Source organism: Cydia splendana, unplaced genomic scaffold (genome assembly GCF_910591565.1).
Source record: "Cydia splendana unplaced genomic scaffold, ilCydSple1.2 scaffold_49_ctg1, whole genome shotgun sequence".
In the NCBI taxonomy this organism is placed as follows: Eukaryota; Metazoa; Arthropoda; class Insecta; order Lepidoptera; family Tortricidae; genus Cydia; species Cydia splendana.
The window spans coordinates 631,896-651,402 of NW_026946892.1; the positions used below are offsets into that span (position 1 = coordinate 631,896).

General features: G+C 37.7%; 1 long non-coding RNA gene across 1 annotated transcript in view; it reads right to left on the bottom strand.

Annotated features, from left to right (window-relative positions):
* The window catches only part of LOC134805704 (uncharacterized), a 364,302-nt gene that overhangs the window by 58,595 nt on the left and 286,200 nt on the right, over positions 1–19,507 (bottom strand). The window lies entirely within an intron of this gene.

Consider the following 19,507-nt stretch of genomic DNA (forward strand, 5'->3'; position numbering starts at 1 on the left):
GGTAGGTTTACTGAAATAAAAAAAAGTTTAAAAGTGAATAAGTAACATTTTATTTAAACAATTACACATGTCAAAAATTTAAAAATACACAATGTCAAAAGATACAATTGTGAATAAACAAGTCAATCAATATAAAACAAAATAACTCAGTCAATAATTAAATAATAAAGGCTGCCTATAGGCCCCATCTCACCAAACCTTTTTAATTCACTTCTAGAGCACATTTTCAGGAAAGTAGAGTGGTCAAAATTAGGAATTTATATCTACGGCGAGTATCTGAATCATTTACGCTTTGCTGATGATATTGTTTTGCTATCTGAAAGCCACAAAGATCTCCAGTACATGATCGAAACGTTGAATTTTTACAGTAAGGAATGTGGTCTGGAGATGAACTTAGAAAAAACATGCGTCATGACAAATAGGAAGAAGGAGAGTTTACACGTAGAAAATACCAGTATCGAATACGTGACTGAATATAAATACTTGGGACAAGTTATCTCATTTAGTGGTCGCTATGTAAATGACGTGGAACGTAGAATTCAGAAAGCTTGGAACTCATATTGGTCACACAAACATATTTTTAAATCCAAACTAGACATCACACTGAAAAAAACAGCTATTGACACTGTAGTGACACCGACCCTTCTTTACGGATGCCAAACATGGGCAATAAACAAAGAAATTATCGACAAAATTCAGAAATTTCAAAGAGCCATAGAACGAAGCCTACTCGGTATAAAAATAAAAGACAGAGTAAGAAACACCGATATTCGTAAGAAGACAAATATTAGGTCCTTACCTATGAAATTGGCGTTTTTGTTCATAGATATAAGTCTGATCCTAGTTTTTTTTTTTTTACAAAAGTACATACACAATTACAATAAAACTACAGTGCACTCAATAAACAACGATTTTACATACAATTAATTGTTATTTTTTATTGTTAAGTGTTCAGAATTAAGCCTTGAAAATAGGTCTTTTCATGTGCTGTCGGTTCGAGTATTAAAATTACTTATATTTTTCTAATGGTACCAATTTTCAAGAAATGGAGATATTGAAAACATACCTTAAAGGTGTCAAAAATTACTGGAAAAATTTTGTTTGGTTTGAATTAGCCATCAAAAAAATATCCGCAAAATTAATTGTATGGAAATTCGTGTTTCGTTGAAATTCTCCGAACAAAACGCCAATTTCATAGGTAATGACCTAATATAATGGACGCAGCGGAAATGGCATGCCGCCTCAAGTGGCGATGGGCCGGACACACAGCGAGAACGAAAGACGACCGGTGGAGCAAAAGAGTTTTACACTGGTACCCATACCCACCAGATGGCGGGCGAGGGCAAGGTCATCCGCTCCGCCGCTGGCGAGACGACATAACCGAGCAGGCAGGCATAGCCTGGGCCAGTCTGGCCGCCGACAGAAAACTATGGTGTGACATGGAGGAGGCCTACGTCCAAAAATGGACAAACCCACATGAAAATACTTAGTAATACTTAGTAGTTTTTAAATTCTTTTTCTTTGTAACTTTATTTCAAAATAATACTCAAACTCTAAATTTAATTGTAACATTTATATTTGGGAAATAAAAGGCTTTTATTTATATTTATTTATTTATTTATTATAGGCAGCCTGACGTCACACGAAATCATTGATTTTTGGCTCAGTAAGTTTTTTCTTTTTTAATACCACATTGGTGGCAAACAAGCATACGGTCCGACTGATGGTAAGCAGTTACTGCAGCCTTTGGACGCCTGCAGCTCCAGGGTTGACACAAGAGCGTTGCCGAATGCAAAAAGATCCAATAAGTTTGTGTTAAAATATGGGGCATATATCGGAGTTTTTTTTATACCACGTCGGTGGCAAACAAACAGACGACCCCGCCTGACAGTAAGCAGTCACCGTAGCCCATGGACGCCTGCGAATTCTATAGTTTACACGGATGCACTTTTATTAGCGGTTGGTTTTGTCGCTTGTGCTTATCAAATGTATGGAGTTTGTAGTTTACCAACCGCAAAAAGGCTCAGTAAGTTTTTTCTTTTTTAATACCGCATCGGTGGCATACAAGCATACGGTCCGCCTGATAGTAAGCAGTTATCGTAGCCTATGGACGCCTGCAACTTCAGAGTTGTTACATGCGCGTTGCCGACTGCAAAAGGTTCAATAAGTTTTTCTTTTTTTTATATACTACGTCGGTGGCAAACAAGCACACGGCCCGTCTGGTGGTAAGCAGTCACTGTAGCCTTTAGATGCCTGCAACTTCATAGTTGTTACATGCGTGTTGCCGACCGTTGGGACGTTGACCGTGACTTTCGAAAACAAAAAGTCGTATGTGACTGTTAACTTCCTATTATGCCATGACTATTTGCCATTCACTGTAGAATTTGACAGAGAGAGTTTGATGTATTAAACGTTACCGTATTTAGAGTTAGTAAGGTCTACTGTCCTTAAAATTTTGTATGAAATTATAAGCCATTATCAGCCTTCGTGAATTAAGTATTGTAACCTTAGTCCGATAATGAAGCTTATTTTAAAAACTATGAACTCACGACCCGCCTTATGGTAAGCAGTCACCGTAGCCTATGGAGGCCTGCAATTTCGAGATGTTACATGCGCGTTGCCGATCGTTGAGATGTAGACCGTGACATTCGAAAACAAAAAGTCGTATGTGACTGTAAACTTCCTATTATGACATGACTATTTGCCATTCACCGTAGAATTTGACAGATAGAGAGAGTTTGATGTATTAAACGTTATTTAGAATTAATAAGGTCTACTGTTCTTAAAATTTTATATGATATTACAAGCAAATATCAACCGTCATGAATTAAGTATTGTAACCTTAGTCCGATAATGAAGCTTATTTTAAAGACTATGAACTCTAAGTACTAGAAATAAAGTAGATTTTACTAATTCCGTAATTCTGTAATGCGACATTGTCATGAAACCCGTGCGATGTTGGGGGTATACTCTTCAATCTTTTCAAACAGAATGGTGAAAGCATAGACCTAGTATTTAATATAGACGTGCCGTTGCCGTGAGGGGACAGAACATACGCAAAGTGACGAAATTAAATACACGTTTTAAGATTCCTGACAACATACCAAACATAAACTACGTAACAGAGTTGGGCAAAAATTAACTTGAATAGGAATAAGAATAAAAACAGAAATTTTATTCTTATTCAAATCGATTTGAATTAGAATAACTCTTGCACTAATTATTTTAGAATAAAGCACTTGTATTTATATATATATATATATATTTGTATTTTCTGTATTTCGGTTTTTTCGTGAAGTTTTGTGCAGTCGGCGGTGGAAGTGCATGGCCACTTTATGAATGTTTTCCATTTCTAATGTGCCTATGCAGTTTTGCAGCTTGTTGTACACAGGAACCTTGGCTTGTGCTGTTGCTTGACTTGTGTGTGTAACTGATTTGTGATTATATTTGTTCTTTATTTACCTACTTAATTTTTATAAGTGAGAACCTGTAATTGGCTCTGTGAATCTATTTTAGTTTTTAGAAATGTTTATAGCTGTTGGTTTTCCATGTATGTAATAAAAATAAATAAATAAATACAAAAATAAAAATAAATAAATAAAATTAAGGTGAATAAATCATGTGACTTTTATTTTAAATGCGGAATAAAAAACAGAATAATTATTCTAGTAGTGGGACTATTCTAAATAAGGTTTTATTCAATTAAAATGTTATTTAGAATTAAGTTAATTTTTGTAGTACAATCGGTTATATTTTGTAAGTTGATTTTCACCCTTCTATTTAAAAGTCGGATTGAATTGATATTTGTTACTTTAGTTTAGGTATAGTACACATTGAAGAGTTCCGCTATACACTATATAGTTCTATCATCCGATCAGGGTGCTCAGCCAATATGCCAATCGCTTGTGCTCCGACAACGAAGCACTTTCTGTCTCTATCACTCTTACGTATTAGTGCGATAGAGAGACAGAGATAGGGTTTCGTTCTCGTAGCGCAAACGATTGGCATATTGGCTACGCACTCAAGGTGCCTAGCCAAGATGCCAATTTTTGTTTTTAAATTAATAACCAAATCTTTGGGTACAATTTAGCTGTTCTAGGGTCCTAGCCAATATGCCAATAGTTTGCGCTCCAACAACGAAGGGCTTTCTGTCTCTATCACTCTTACATATTAGAGACTGAGCGTTTCATTGTCGTAGCGCAAACGATTGGCATGTTGGCTACGCATCCAAGGTGCCTAGCCAAGATGACAATTTTTCTTTTAAATTTAATAAACAATCAAACGGTATCTGTCTCTCTATCGCACTAATATGTAAGAGTGATAGAGGCAGAAAGCGCTTCGTTGGTGGAGCGCAAGCGATTGGCATGTTGGCTAGGCCCCCAGAACTGCTAAATTGTACCCAAAGATTTAGTTATTAAATTAAAAACAAAAATTGTCATCTTGGCTAGGCACCTTGGGTGCGTAGCCAACATGCCAATCGTTTGCGCTACGACAACGAAACGCTATCTCTGTCTCTGTATCGCACTAATATGTAAGAGTGATAGACAGAAAGCGCTTCGTTGTTGGAGCGCAAGCGATTGGCATGTTGGCTAGGCCCCCAGAACAGCTAAATTTACCTAATGATTTGGTTGTTAAAATAAAAACAAAAATTAGCATCTTGGCTAGGCACCTTGGGAGCGTAGCCAACATGCCAAACGTTTGCGCTACGACAACGAAGCGCTATCTCTGTCTCTCTATCGCACTAATATGTAAGAGTGATAGAGACAGAAAGCGCTTCGTTGTTGGAGCGCAAGCGATTGGCATGTTGGCTAGGCCCCCAGAACTGCTAAATTGTACCCAAAGATTTAGTTATTAAATTAAAAACAAAAATTGTCATCTTGGCTAGGCACCTTGGGTGCGTAGCCAACATGCCAATCGTTTGCACTACGACAACGAAACGCTATCTCTGTCTCTGTATCGCACTAATATGTAAGAGTGATAGACAGAAAGCGCTTCGTTGTTGGAGCGCAAGCGATTGGCATGTTGGCTAGGCCCCCAGAACAGCTAAATTTACCTAATGATTTGGTTATTAAATTAAGAACAAAAATTGTCATCTTAGTAGGCATCTTGGGTTCGTAGCCAACATGCCAATGGTTTGTGCTACGACAGCAAAACGCTATCCCTGTCTCTCTCCATTAATATGTCAGAGTGATAGGGCCAGAGATAGCGTTTTGTTGTCGTAGCGCAAACCATTGGCATGTTGGCTACGCACTCAAGGTGCCTAGCCAAGATGCCAATTTTTGTTTAAAATTTAATAACCAAATCATTAGGTAAATTTAGCTGTTCTGGGGGCCTAGCCAACATGCCAATGGCTTGCGCTCCGACAACAAAACGCTATCTCTGGCTCTCTTTCGCACTAATATGTAAGAGTGATAGAGACAGAAAATGCTTCGTTGTCGGAGCGCAAGCGATTGGCATCTTAGCTAGGCCCCTAGACCAGCTAAATTGAACCTAATGATTTGGTTAGTAAATTAAAAATAATACGGTTACTGAAACTATGCGACAGTCAATTTGTAAGATTTTATTCCATAAAATGGGTATAAATTAGAAAAGAGACTAACTACTATTACATCTACCTAACTATACGTAATTAGTACCTATACGGTACCCAGACCACATTTTTATTCGTGGAATATTATTTCGAATAAAAATCATGATTATATTGATTTGATTAAGAATATGTTATTCTCATTAAATTTTTTCTCATACGAATTATTTCCGACCAAAATTATTTGAATATTTTTGACGGGAATAAAATCGAGATGATTTTATTCCTACAAATTCTTATTCAAATAATGATTTTATTCTTGAATGCCCAACACTGCTACGTAATTTGGTAGTGTTATTTGTTACCCACCATAAACCATACTAAATTCACAGTGGGGAATAAAAAATGTGAGAATGTGAAAAGGACAAACAATAATATCGCTTTCTCAGCTACTCCTGCTGAAAGATACATAAGACTATCTCGTTTGGTCATTTCCCTCCACCGCTCATGACTGATCCAGTTAAATACTAGATTTATGTTCCAATTATAATATCATAAATGAAATCACATTACCGGCAACCCGCAACTGACGCATACGCATTCTAAAATTAATTAAAACATCAGAAAATAACAATGGAGTACGTCCATTGAACTCGTTGTGAGGCTGTGGTTCAGTAACAAGGGGTTGGGATACAATTATAAATGCGGAGATAGCGACGAAACAAATGTTGCATTCATCTCAGCAATCGAGGAGCTAGCACCTGACGTGGACATTTACAAGTGGGAGGCGGACAGGAGCGATCTCAAGAAGCTGATCAAAGAACTTCTGGAGCAGAGGTCCATCCTTCAGTTACACTCGGGATACCATGCGGAGGGGCTTTTGCTGGAGGTGCTAAGAAAACACAACATTAGATCGCTCCTCTCCGTGCCTCTTAAACAGAAAACTTTAATCTGGAAAGACGCAGGGATGTGGTTCGTGGAGGTGATTAACCCGAAAATCATTAAAAGAACTTATATGTTTTTGGACTGCGAATAAGTGTATGTCTGTGTACCTATGTGTGTGCATACTGAAATAAAAAAAAGTTTAATAGTGAATGACTTTTTATTTACTTACCAATCATTTAGGTATTTTATAATGTCCCGAATGCAAGTATGGGGAGCGGGTTTGATATCAGCTTCCCAACTACATAAAAAAAGTGCAAATGTTGGTTTTTCAAAATTCGTTGTTAAGGGGCTTCCTGGTGTCAATGACCTCTCCCTTCTGAATCCATTCGTTTTCTAATGTTTTTTGTAGCTTATCATATTAACAGCAACGGTTTTAAGCAATATAGTATGCTATATTTAAAATGAAACGAGTAGAATAGCAGTTGCAATGAGACTAATTTTGTTTTTTAAATGTCACAGACAATGACACATAAACAGTTAACATATAAGTAAAACAGATGGCGCTAGTAGTTTCATTTAGATTATTTTAGATATATTTTAACACCTCCAATTACCAAACTAAGCCCATGCAGTTTCCAAAAAACAAAATAATAATTAAACTAACTATGCTAAACAATACTCTGAATGCCCATTTTTCTGACAAAATTATTGTGCTTTACACTACTTAAACCTTTAGTCAAAAGGTCAGCGGGCATTTCAGATGTTGACAAATAAACAATTTTTCCAAGATTGTTAGCGACAGCTTCCCTAACAAAATGATGACGAACATCTATATGTTTTGTTCTTTTATGGAACAAAGGGTTTTCAGACAATTTCTGTGCGCCTTGGTTATCATTGTACAAGACAATTTTATGGTCGCATACAACAATTTCTGAAAGTATTTTTTTTTAAAATAAATTGCCTCCTTGACCGCTTCAGAAATTGCCATATACTTACATTCAACTGAGCTCAAGGCCACTGTTTGCTGCTTTTTACATTCATAAGAAATCACAGAGCCTGACAATTTAAAGCAGAAACCAGTGTATGACTTTCTGTCGATATTATTTGAAGCCCAATCAGCATCAACAAAACCTTCCAGATTATTATTATCATTTATTTATTTATTTATTTAAATATCAAACCAAAAGATTTAGTTTTCTGCAAATATTTTAATATTCTTTTTGCATGTGACCAATGAACTGCTGAAAAGCAATTATTGAACTGGCTCAAATAACTGACACTGTAACTAATATCTGGACGCGTAAGTACGGCTAGGTACATTAGACTTCCTATCAGCTGTTGATAAGGATATTGTTTACATACTTCTTCAGATTTCTCCAATTTCAAATTACTTTCTATTGGGGTATCTATAGAATTACAATTTGACATATTAAACTTCATCAAAATCTGATTTACAAATTGCTCTTGTTCTAAAGAAATACTGCCATTTTCATACATTTTCACCCTCATACCTAATCATTTTTTCACCTGACCCAAATCCTTAGTTTTAAACTTTGACATTAAATTCTTTTTTAAATCATCTGTCATAGCTTTACTATTTGAGAATATGAAAAAATCATCTACAAATACAGTAATAATAATCTGCTCATTTTTTATGCGCTTACTATACAAACAGGGTTCAAGTTTTGACTTTACATATCCCAAGCTCAATAAACAATCATCTACTCTCTTATTCCAAGCTCTGGCAGATTGTTTTGAGCCATATATAGCTCGCTTTAATTTAAGCACTGAATTAGAATTACAATTTAATTCTTGTGGTACTTGCATGTATACATTTTCATCGAGATAGCCATTCAAAAAACTGTTGTTACATCAAGATGGGTAATTTAAAAATTTAATTTTACACTTAAAGCAAATAACAGTCTTAGTGTTGAATACCTTTTTGATGATTGTCAGATCTTTAGCGTCAAGTCCAATGTCAACAAGGATTTTGATTAACTTGTCATGTTGTACTTTATCAAACGCCTTTTCGTAATCGATAAAACATATGTATACAGATCGATTCATATCCCAGCAACGTTGTAAGAGTACCTGGTAACCAAATAATGCATCACGAGTCCCGAAACCATTTCTAAATCCGAACTGAGTATTAGAAATATTTTCCTCAACTTTTTTGTAAATTCGGTTGTGGATTATCTTTAGAAATATCTTTAATACATAACTCATCAAGGATATAGTTCTGTACTCATTGCATGATTTGGCGTTACTAGTCTTAGGAAGAGTTACGAAGGTGGAGTGTAGCCAATCCTCAGGTATTTCACCGCTTTGATATATTCCGTTGAAAAGGCGAACGATAATTTTATAATCTCACTCGGAATTTGGTCCGGTCCAACGGCTCTGCCTGACTTTGCAGATTTAATTGCATTAATAACTTCTTCCATCATTATGTCAGGTCCTCCACTATCTGGAATTGTCAACTGTTGATGGCTTCGTGTATCACTAAAAAGTTTGCTAACGTAATTCCTCCAGATATTCAGCCTTTCCTCGGTTGACATTGCGACTTTTCCACGTTCATCCAAAATAGTCAATGATGGGTTCGGCTTTCTATACCCTACAACTTCCTTTATTTTTTTGAACATATTGAAGTAATCATGCCTATCTTGCATGCTCTCTATTTCTTGACATCTTCTCTTCTTGATTTGATTACTATGTATGTTTAAAATTTGAGATATGGATGTTCTGTTTTGAATCAGTGTCATTGAGTACGAAACCAAAACTTTTCCGCCAGAATGCGGCGGTACTTTGTATGCAGTAGTGAGTTAGTTCTAAAAAATCCGCTATCTAAAAGGATCATTATGAAATGTTTATATAGATGTCGCTAATGTCGCTATTAAGCTACTCAAAGTTCGAATAGTTCCTATTAAAAGATCCGCTATGGGGTGTATTAATGATTGTTGACAGTGAGCTAGCTCCATGTAGTTCCTAAAAGATCCTCTATCGCCTATGAGGGAGAGCTCTAAGTAGTTCTATATGTATAGATGTCGCTACTAAGCTACTCAAAGTCCGAGTAGTTTTGAAAAAGCCCGCTATCGCTCATGTGCGCAGTACGCGGGGGTAATATATAGTTTCTGCAAATTCTGTTATAGCATGTGGCGGGGTTACTATGCGTGTGTTGTCATCGTCGTTAAAAATATATCAAGTCTCGATTCAAACAAAAAACAAGACCTGACCTGATCATGACTTGTGCTCTCACGCTCTACTATGCTTGTTAGTTAGATATAATACTATCGGCAACGGCGACCCTAGCTAATTACGAGCGTGAGCTCTAATATTGCTTGTAAAACCAAACTTACTCTTAAAATCTCTATCGCAGGGTGGGGCAGTAAAGTTGACCAGAATCATTGTAGGTATAATTATAGGAGGGTTTCGGCCGCGATTAACGTATCTGACGTTTCGCACCATGGTTAATGAAACGCGAGTCTTCAAAGTTTTAACACGAGAACGCCATTCTGGCCGCAGAGAAGCATATATATTTGTTGATGGCGAGTGACTCAATATTGCGTCATCGGGGTTTCCCCCGAGTGGAATGGGGGAATTCCCTGAGGGCTTGAGGGAGAATCGTCAGAGAAAGCGGGGATTCCCCGTCAATCAAAGACAAGTAAATGAATGCATATTTTTAAGTATACTCTGGTGAACCCACTTTTGTAAGCAGAAAAAGGTGCGATATTCAATTATTACTGCACGTTTTCATTATCATTTTACCACCTGCCATTGGTACCAGGCTGTTTAAAGTTTCTATTGCCGTCTTTTGACTGGTTTTGTTACACCAGACTGCGGAGGCGTAGGTGATAATGAACCTCGATTTTTGGTCTTATGCCCCATCTTGCTCCTGCCATTCGACAGTTTGACCACATACATAGCCATTTTTGCTTTTTGTATAACGATTTCTCAGGTGAGGGTTCCAAGTTAACTAGGTACTTGACCTCGTCTAAAAACGGTATTATTTATCCATCAAGTCTTGCTTCTGTAAGCTTTTCGAGCTTTCGTTTCTTTGTGAACGGCACTATCACAGTCTTACTCGGATTAAGGCGCTACGCGCTGTTTTTGGCCGTAAACTCTTACTTTCTAGAGTATATATCTTCTTAACGGTTCAACAAAAAATTATAAAAAAAATATATATGAATCTACGTTTTATGTACAACATATGTATTTTTCGAAAAAAGGAACATTACGAGAGGCCGTTTTGCGACTAACTTTGCCTATTTCTATTAAACGGTTTATTCGATTAAAGTTATTTTTAAACTAAAATAAATGTTTTAACCGACACTACAAACGCAACGTAGAATAATGTTAATTAATCAATTTTTTTTTAAGAAATCGAATATTTTTCAACATTTCGTGCGTATGTAGCTCGAAAAAGGCGTGGCCGGCCGTCGTGTTCTAGCTTTGAGACGAGGAGGCTGTGTCGCTCGTCGCTCCGTGCAATAAAATTGGAGTTCTGTAGTGCAAAAAAAGGAGATACGATTCAAAACTTGTCAAAAATCGATGAAAACCTCGGGTAGTCCCTTAATGGACAAGTCATTTTCTCTACACCATTTGAATATTGTGTTTAGAGCTCCTTGCATTAGGTTGGATATCGTGTGGAGGCAGGGGCCTTTGATAAAGGCAAAAGAAAAAGAAGTTTTAAGTAGACACGATGTTAGACTAATAATGGTCTGAAGGATTTAGGCTGTTAGTAGTAGTCCTTTTTCCCTGCTTTTGGTATGAAACGTACCTTGACGCGAGTCCATTTATCTGGTACAATTCCTCACGCGAAACTTGCTCGGAATATAAGAGCCAGATGCAGATTGCTGTAAACGCGCCGCTGATTTAAATGGTTTACATTTTTCCAATGCCCATTTAATTTTGTTTGGTCTAAAGGTGTTTGTAGCTATATTCCAGTTGATATTGCGTGCCCTGTCGATTCGAGGATTCCTAGGATACAAAGCTGTGTATTACTAGTTGAGTACAAACCGGGAAACTGGGTGTCTCTGAGCAAATTCCTCTTCCGTGTTCATAAATGTGCCATCTGGTATTTAAAGGAGGCCGAGATAGTTGGTTGGTGTCTTGGAGAGTATTAAGCCCCTGCTACACGGCAGCAGACAAGCCTACTAACCGTCTGACCTTGGTCTGTCCTTGGTGTGTGGGTCCGTCTGAGTTGTCTGGCTAGACGGTGGCAAACCACAGTGTGTTCAGAACTCGCGGACGGACAACACGTATTGCAAGCGCACAAAATGGCCCCTAACCTTTCAGAAAGTTGGCGTGGCATTAGTACCTACTCAGTGGCGTATGGCCCTAAGGGCGGCGTATGCCACCCCTGGCGGATTGTATTTTGTTTTTCTTCCTTCACTTCTGGGGCGGTAAAACTTATTGGCCGCGGCGCCAAATTTCATAACCTACCTACTCATACTAGTGCAATGACAAAAAAATAAGTTTTTGGCAAAAAAATAATTTTTGGTACAAGCTTTTACCGCTGACTGTACTTTTATTTCCAGAGGCAACTAATACTGGTCGAGACAATTCTAAAAACCCCAAACACAATTAGGTCGCGTTGTTCTATCACAGGGTTCCTATGGCCACCTCCTGTCTCCATCATCAGATCAGCTCTATGGTACCATAATAATGCATTGTCACCCGACTTATATATGTATGCAAATTTTCAGCTCCATCGGAAACTAGAAAGTGGGTCTAATTTAACTTGCAAGATTTGACCCGTACAAACATTTACATACTTACGATTAGGTATATTGCAAGTTAATAAAAAGTTTGTAAAAAAAGAAAAGGGTATATGAATGAAACGCTGGCTCAAAAAACGGCATTTGTTGAGTCATTTCAACTTAATGAATTCGCTGGACTACGCTACGGGGACATACATAACTTTCTGAGAATGAAGAGGAAAGTATTTGATAAATTATTAGAAATGCCACCACACGAGCGAACACGGCGCGTCCTTCAAGCGAAATGGCCTAGTGCGGTCGGCGTCGGGCGGCTACACGGTTCCGGACCGACCGCTCAGACCGCGGTCGCTGGCGCGCGCTCGCATGCCAAGGGCGTCCGGAGGTCAAACGAAATTTTGTTGGTAACAACTGTCTACACGGTCCGGGACAGACCAAGGCCACGCGGTTTGGGGGCTTGTCGGCTGCCGTGTAGCAGGGCTTTTATGTACGTTCTTGCTCCTTTATGAGGTTGGGCAATATCTTCACAGAACCACAATGAAAAAGTAACAGTGAACCGACGCCTTTTATGTTTGCGGAAATGCAGACACCGCACAAGAACACAGTAGGGTTGTCACAGACTTTTACACAACTGCCCATAAGACAAAGAACATGTCAAATAAGACCCGCTAGCCCTGTAAGTAGTACCGAGCTACTAACAATGGCGATGTATGCAACTCGGGTGCGCGCGGCAACAGAACAGGTCACAACAGAACGGATCATAACAGAACAGAAAAAAAAAAGAATATGGCGGTCGCGCGGTGTTGACGCGCTGTGTGAATCGGCTGTTTAAAATATTAAGTTTACGAAATATTACAAGTGATACCATCAGGAAAGCAAGTAAAAAGCGATCAATAGTAAAGTGTTTTAGGCTCAGTGTAAATTTATCAAGAAATAGTGTCTATTTAAATCACAATATCGTCAATTATCCCAAACGAGATTCTCGGATACCGACGGTTTAAGTTAAAGTTAACTGCAGTGACCGTATTCGAACCAGAAGGTACTTAAGTAGCGGATATTGCGCGGTGCTTAGGACCGTTCGTGCGCGAGAGTGCTCAAGTCCATGGTCTAATAAAACATGGTCTTCCATTCCCAGAGTGACACGGGCCTACGTCACAATAACATTGCCACTTTATTTCAACATAACATGTTACATGGGTACATTATACCTATGGTTAATAAGTTAAAATATTTCTTTATAATTTTATAATTTTCATTTATATGTATTTTAGCTTAAATTTTACAATAACACGTCATTTTTAATTACTCGTTAGCAATATCTTCCGATTCACGAAAGAAATTTCAGACTTTCGGGTAATTCTGTTTATACTACTGGCAACACAGGATAGCGCTGTGCACATTTGACAATTCGGATCTAGATAACTTCATGCCCTGACCGTCATCCTTGTCGAACGCGTGTTAATTGTTATTTCCTTCTCGCTCAGTGTCAGCAGTCGCAGTGTTTTCCAAACTTTTCACGCCGTAAGCTTGGTAATTAATGTGTAACTGTGAATTAGTTTTTCAAACGTTTGTCTTGTATAGATAAATAAAGTTTAATTTAATACATTAGATTTGTTTTATTTTACTATGTTTCTACATGAATAACTTAAAATTAATGCCGTTAAAATAATTTTCACCGTTGGTTAAAATTCTCCCACATTTCAAAGTTTGAGAACCTGTAAACAGCATGATGACGTAGGCGCGTGTCAGTTAGGTCATACGCGAATCTCGGAATGGAGTACCAGGCGGAGTATATTATTATACCATGCTCAAGTCGAGATAAACAGCAAGTAGGCGCGTGAAGTGCGGCCTACGTTGGATCGTGAACCTTACGTCAAGACTATAACGTGCATATTAGCTTGTCTAATATATTTGTATCGGGACCATCATAAATATATATTTTTGCCAAGATGAATTGCAATAAATGTGATTTAGAGCTATCATCCACTGAATCAATCAAATGCACAACATGTCAAGACAAATTTCACTATTGATGTGTCGGGCTCACTGATACTGAATTTAAAAAAATGTTACCGATGAACGTAAAAAAATGGAAGTGTCCGAAATGCAAACTGCCCAAAAAAACGCCTTCCGCAATTACACCAAAATCGCCGGTAATTCTCAACGAGTAACGACAATTCGGATCTTTTACCATCCATCGTAAGCATTGATACGACAGCGCTCCTAAACAACATGAACAGCCAGTTTGAAAATTTATCTCAAGAAATGACCCAACTTAAGGACAGTGTCAATACTAGACTAGACGAATTGTCGTCCTCCATTCAAAAGTGGTCTGTAAAATTTCAAGAACTCGAAGGTAAATACGTGGAACTTCAAAATCAGGCAGCAAGTGTGCAAACGGAAATAGCTGCGGTTAAAGCAGAAAATGCGCAGCTCAGGGCCAAGCTGGATGACCTTCAAAATAACTCTGATGAGCAGGAGCAACGATCTCGTCAGTGCAATATTGAAATCCAAAACCTGCAACTCAAGCCCTCAGAAAACTTAGTGCACATGACACTCACTCTAGGCAAAGTTTTGAATGTCCCTATTACCACCGACTCCATACGGGCTGTGCATAGAATTGCACATAACTTCAAAACAGATCGCCCAAAAAATATTATAGTGGAGCTGAGTTCTCGTCGGCTAAGGGATGACGTCATCGCAGCGGCTCGAGCGAGACGCGGTGTTACGGCGGGCCAGATCCTTCAGGCCTGCGGCTGCGGCTCGTCTCCGCCCTCCACCAGCGGCGCGTCCCCGTCAGAAGATCAAGTGAACAACTCGCGACCTGTATACATCAACGAACACTTGACATTGAAAAATAAGATCCTTTATTCAAAAACGCGTAAAATGGCTAGTACAAAAAACTACAAGTGGGCTTGGATTAAAAACGGAGCAATTCTAGTTAGAAAGAATGAATCATCACCCGTTATTCGAGTCCGTAGGGAGGCTGACTTAGAGACACTATGAAGTTTTCAAACACATTCTATTGTGTTGATAATTACGTTGTTATGCAAGCTGCTTATCTATATTGGTTTACATTTACTAATTTTGTATTACTATATTCTAATGGGCTATAATATTGAATCTAGATATTTTAACTTGGAAAATTGCGCATGTAAAGTGAATTATATAACATTAAAGCTAATATTTTTTTTTCACCGCTTAGTACTATATATAAATAAATCATACATATATATAAAGAGTTTCCAACATAATATTATATTCGACATATGTTACAGGCGCGTTTAATAATAATTTAAGATTTTACTATCAAAATTGCGGTGGTATTAAAAGTAAAATACTAGATATTCGTTTGAACTTATTACAGTGTAATTATGATGTTATAGTGCTGACAGAGACGTGGCTAAGGAACGATATTCGGGACGCGGAATTGTTTGATAGCAATACCTATAACGTATTCCGGCGCGACCGGGACTTGCGGGGCACGGTGAAAAAGGGCGGCGGCGGAGTTCTGATAGCGGTAAGATCTAGTTTTTCAGCCTCTCGCCGATCCGATTGGGAATCTAACTTAATCGAAGAAATTTATGTTGAAATTTGTAACTCGGGCTATAAAATGGTAATCAATGGCGTCTATATCTCCCCCCCCCCCCCCCCAAATCTAATATACTAGTGTATCAAACCTATTGTAATAAATTAGAAGAACTGAGCACATCCTTAGTCGACGAGATATTATGTTTGGCGGGTGATTACAATCTTCCTGAGTTGAGCTGGTCCTTGTCAGGCGTGGGTGAACTTTTACCAGATAATGTAGGTCAAAACCCCTGCGCAGCGGCACTAATTAACACGACCGAAATGTTACGTTTAAACCAGTTTAATAAAAGTAAGAATATTAACAATCGAACGTTAGATTTAATATTTTGTAACAAAAAATGTTTAATTTCAAATCCGGAAATCGAATTATCGAATATTGATAGACATCACCCCGCCGTGGAATTCAGTATAGATCTCGTCCCAACTAATTGTATTCCCAAGAACCCGTAGCTATATATAACTTTCGCAAGGCGGACTATAGTGAAATCTCAGAAATGATTAATAAAATTGACTGGCAGATGGAGCTCAAAGATTTACAACCAGAGCCAGCAGTAGATAAATTTTATACAATTATTTATCATATTATAGATAAGTTAGTGCCATTAAAAAAATGATAAGTAAAAATACACCGAAGTGGTTTTCTCCCGCTTTAAAAAATACTCTAAACAGGAAAAAGAAACTATGGCGGCGTTGGAAAATTATAATTCTGCGGTAGACTATGCTGAGTTCTCTTTGCTTAGAAAAAGAAGTAAAATATTATTAATTGAATGTTTTAACACATACACTAATAATACCGAACTAAGTATCAAAAGTAATATTAAAGCTTTTTGGTCATATATTTCAACATTAAAAAAGAACTCTTCAGGCTATCCTGCCACGATGTATTATAATGATAAGTCCTCTAACACCCCAGATGGTGTAGTCGAAATGTTCGCAGGTTTCTTTCAATCGGTGTTTGAACCGCGTGGTAATATTGATTATAATGAATTAGATGGTATACCCTCGTTAGACGAAGCAAAAAACATAACAAATATTGAATTAAACAGAGGTCACATACTTAAAAAACTTAAAAGTTTAGACACTAATAAAGGAGCGGGGGCCAGATAAAATTAGTCCTTGGTTTATAAAAAATACCGCCACAGCATTAGTTACTCCGCTTTGTATAATTTTTAATAAATGCCTTAATTTCGGAACGTTCCCTGAACGCTGGAAAATAGCACAAGTGACGCCTATACATAAATCGGGTCCAAAATGCCAGGTAGCTAATTATAGACCTGTCTCAGTACAATCCATTATACCTAAAGTTTTTGAAGGGTTGATTCATGATGTCATATATCCTTTGATCCAGCCTAGTATATTACCTGAACAACATGGTTTTATGAAAAATAGATCGACGATTACGAATTTATTACAATATACTGACTTTATATTCAAGTCTATGGATGAAAGAGAGCAAGTAGATGTTATCTTTACCGACTTTTGTAAAGCGTTCGATAAAGTAGACCATGTATATCTTCTTAAAAAACTAGCATTTAACGGAATCCGTGGTAATCTGTTGGGTTGGTTTGCCTCCTATTTGACAAATAGAACTCAAGTCGTAGTTATTAATGGCTTTAGGTCCAACCTTGCCAATGTGACGTCCGGAGTAATTCAAGGCTCAATTTTAGGGCCTTTGTTATACAGTATATTTATTAATGATATCAAAAACTGCTTTGAGAATAGTAGTTTCTTATTATTTGCAGATGACCTAAAAATTTATAAAGTTATAAAAACTTTTACAAAAAAAAAGAAAACCGACTTCAAAAAGGATAAAATAAAATATTATCCGTTTTTAAGTATATGCGTTACCAACTGATATGTTTGAAGTCGGTGCCAAGACAAATTTGAAGCATACCATGATTTTAGGGCGATTCGATAAGAATGTGGCTATATGTGCGTTGGATTACCTTACACGACACGACAGCAATGATCATACTTTTTGTAGATACCTAAGAACACACAGTCAATCCACCTTGGCGCAGTCCGTACCATGTTTGTCGGTACTAGTATAAAACCAATGCGATTGCCGACATGTTTTTTAAAGAGCAAGTTTCACAAATTTTCAAACTGTCCATAGTACTCTGGTGTGGGTTTGGGACTGAGTTATTTCCCGCCTCTTATCCAGAGAACTTGATTTCAACATATAAAACAATTCAAGGACCATGTACAGGGCTTTAACTTTTTACCTGCATGGCAAATTTCACCAGTTTACATGGCAGTTATTTGGCCGAAAAGTTGACAAAGAGTCAGACAGAATTACTTTCACCATTATAATATTAGTACAGTTGTAATGTGATTTATAGACATAAAGCTGATTATTTTTGACCGGTATTGTTACTATTTGTCTTGGCACCGACTTCAAACATATCAGTTGGTAACGCATATACTTAAAAACGGATAATATTTTATTTTATCCTTTTTGAAGTCGGTTTTCTTTTTTTTTTTGTAAAAGTTTTTATTTTTCCATTTTTAGTTTTAAGGCATTGTTAAAAGCTTATGCATGAGTGACGTGTGACGCATGAATAAAAAGCATAATAATGCGTATCACTAAATTCGAAATCATTCCTGTCACTACACAAACACAAAATCCATCCTCCGCCCCGCCACTGACCCAATCCCTCAACCCCCCGATAACTCAACCTCACAGCAAATCAACCCCTGATCACGGTACTCCTCGACTACCAACCCTTCAACTGCCATTTCCCGACTCCTCAGTAGCTTTACCATAAGTCTAACACTGACATATTCGCTAGTGTGTGCGTAACTTACTTTCTATGCGTCTCGCTTGTAGTGGCATCCTATTAGTGCGAGCGAGATGTATAGAAATTAAGTAAGTTACGAAGACGTTAGCGAATATGTAGTAGTGTCAAACTCGTGGTAGGGCTACAGTTGTACTTCATCAAATTGGTGATTTTCGGGGGGAAATGCTTAAGTTGCTATAGAAAACAACGATGTCGCCATACTCGTGCCTTTAAAAATTGAGAAGTTCCTTCATTTCCTTATGAATTCCGTCATCAGATTAGAACCAACAATATTATGGGAACATCTTGGAGGTAACTTCGTTCAAACGAAAAAAGAATTACTCAAATCGGACCACGGGTTCCGGAGTAATCTACATTTATAAAATCATCATCATTATCATCAACAATCATCATCATCAGGTTCACTCCATCAAATTCGTGGTTTTAAGAGAAAATGCTTGATTTGCTTAAGACAATACCCAAATCACCATACATGTGCCTTTAAAAATAGAGGAGTTCCCTCAATTCTTCATGGATCCCATTATCAGAAGAGCACCAGATTAATGTGGGACGCCCTTGGAGGCAGTTCCCTTCAAACAAAAAAAGAATTGCTCAAATCGGACCACGGGTCTCGGAGTAATCGGAGTAAATAAAATAACGTGCTACATTTTAAGAAATCGTCATGATTATCATCAAAACAATCATCATCATCAGGTGAACTTCATCAAATTGGTGGTTTTCGAGAGAAAATGCTTGAGTTGCTTAACAAAATACCCAAATCACCATACATGTCCTTTTTAAAATTGAGGAGTTCCCTCAATTCCTCATGGATCCCATCACCAGAACAGCACCAGATTAATGTGGGACCACCTTGGAAGTACCTTCGTTCGAACAAAAAAAGAATTACTCAAATCGGCCCACGGGTCTCGGAGTAATCGGTGAACATACATAAAAAAAAACATAGCCACAACCGAATACAGAACCTCCTCCTTCTATGAAATTGAAGTCGG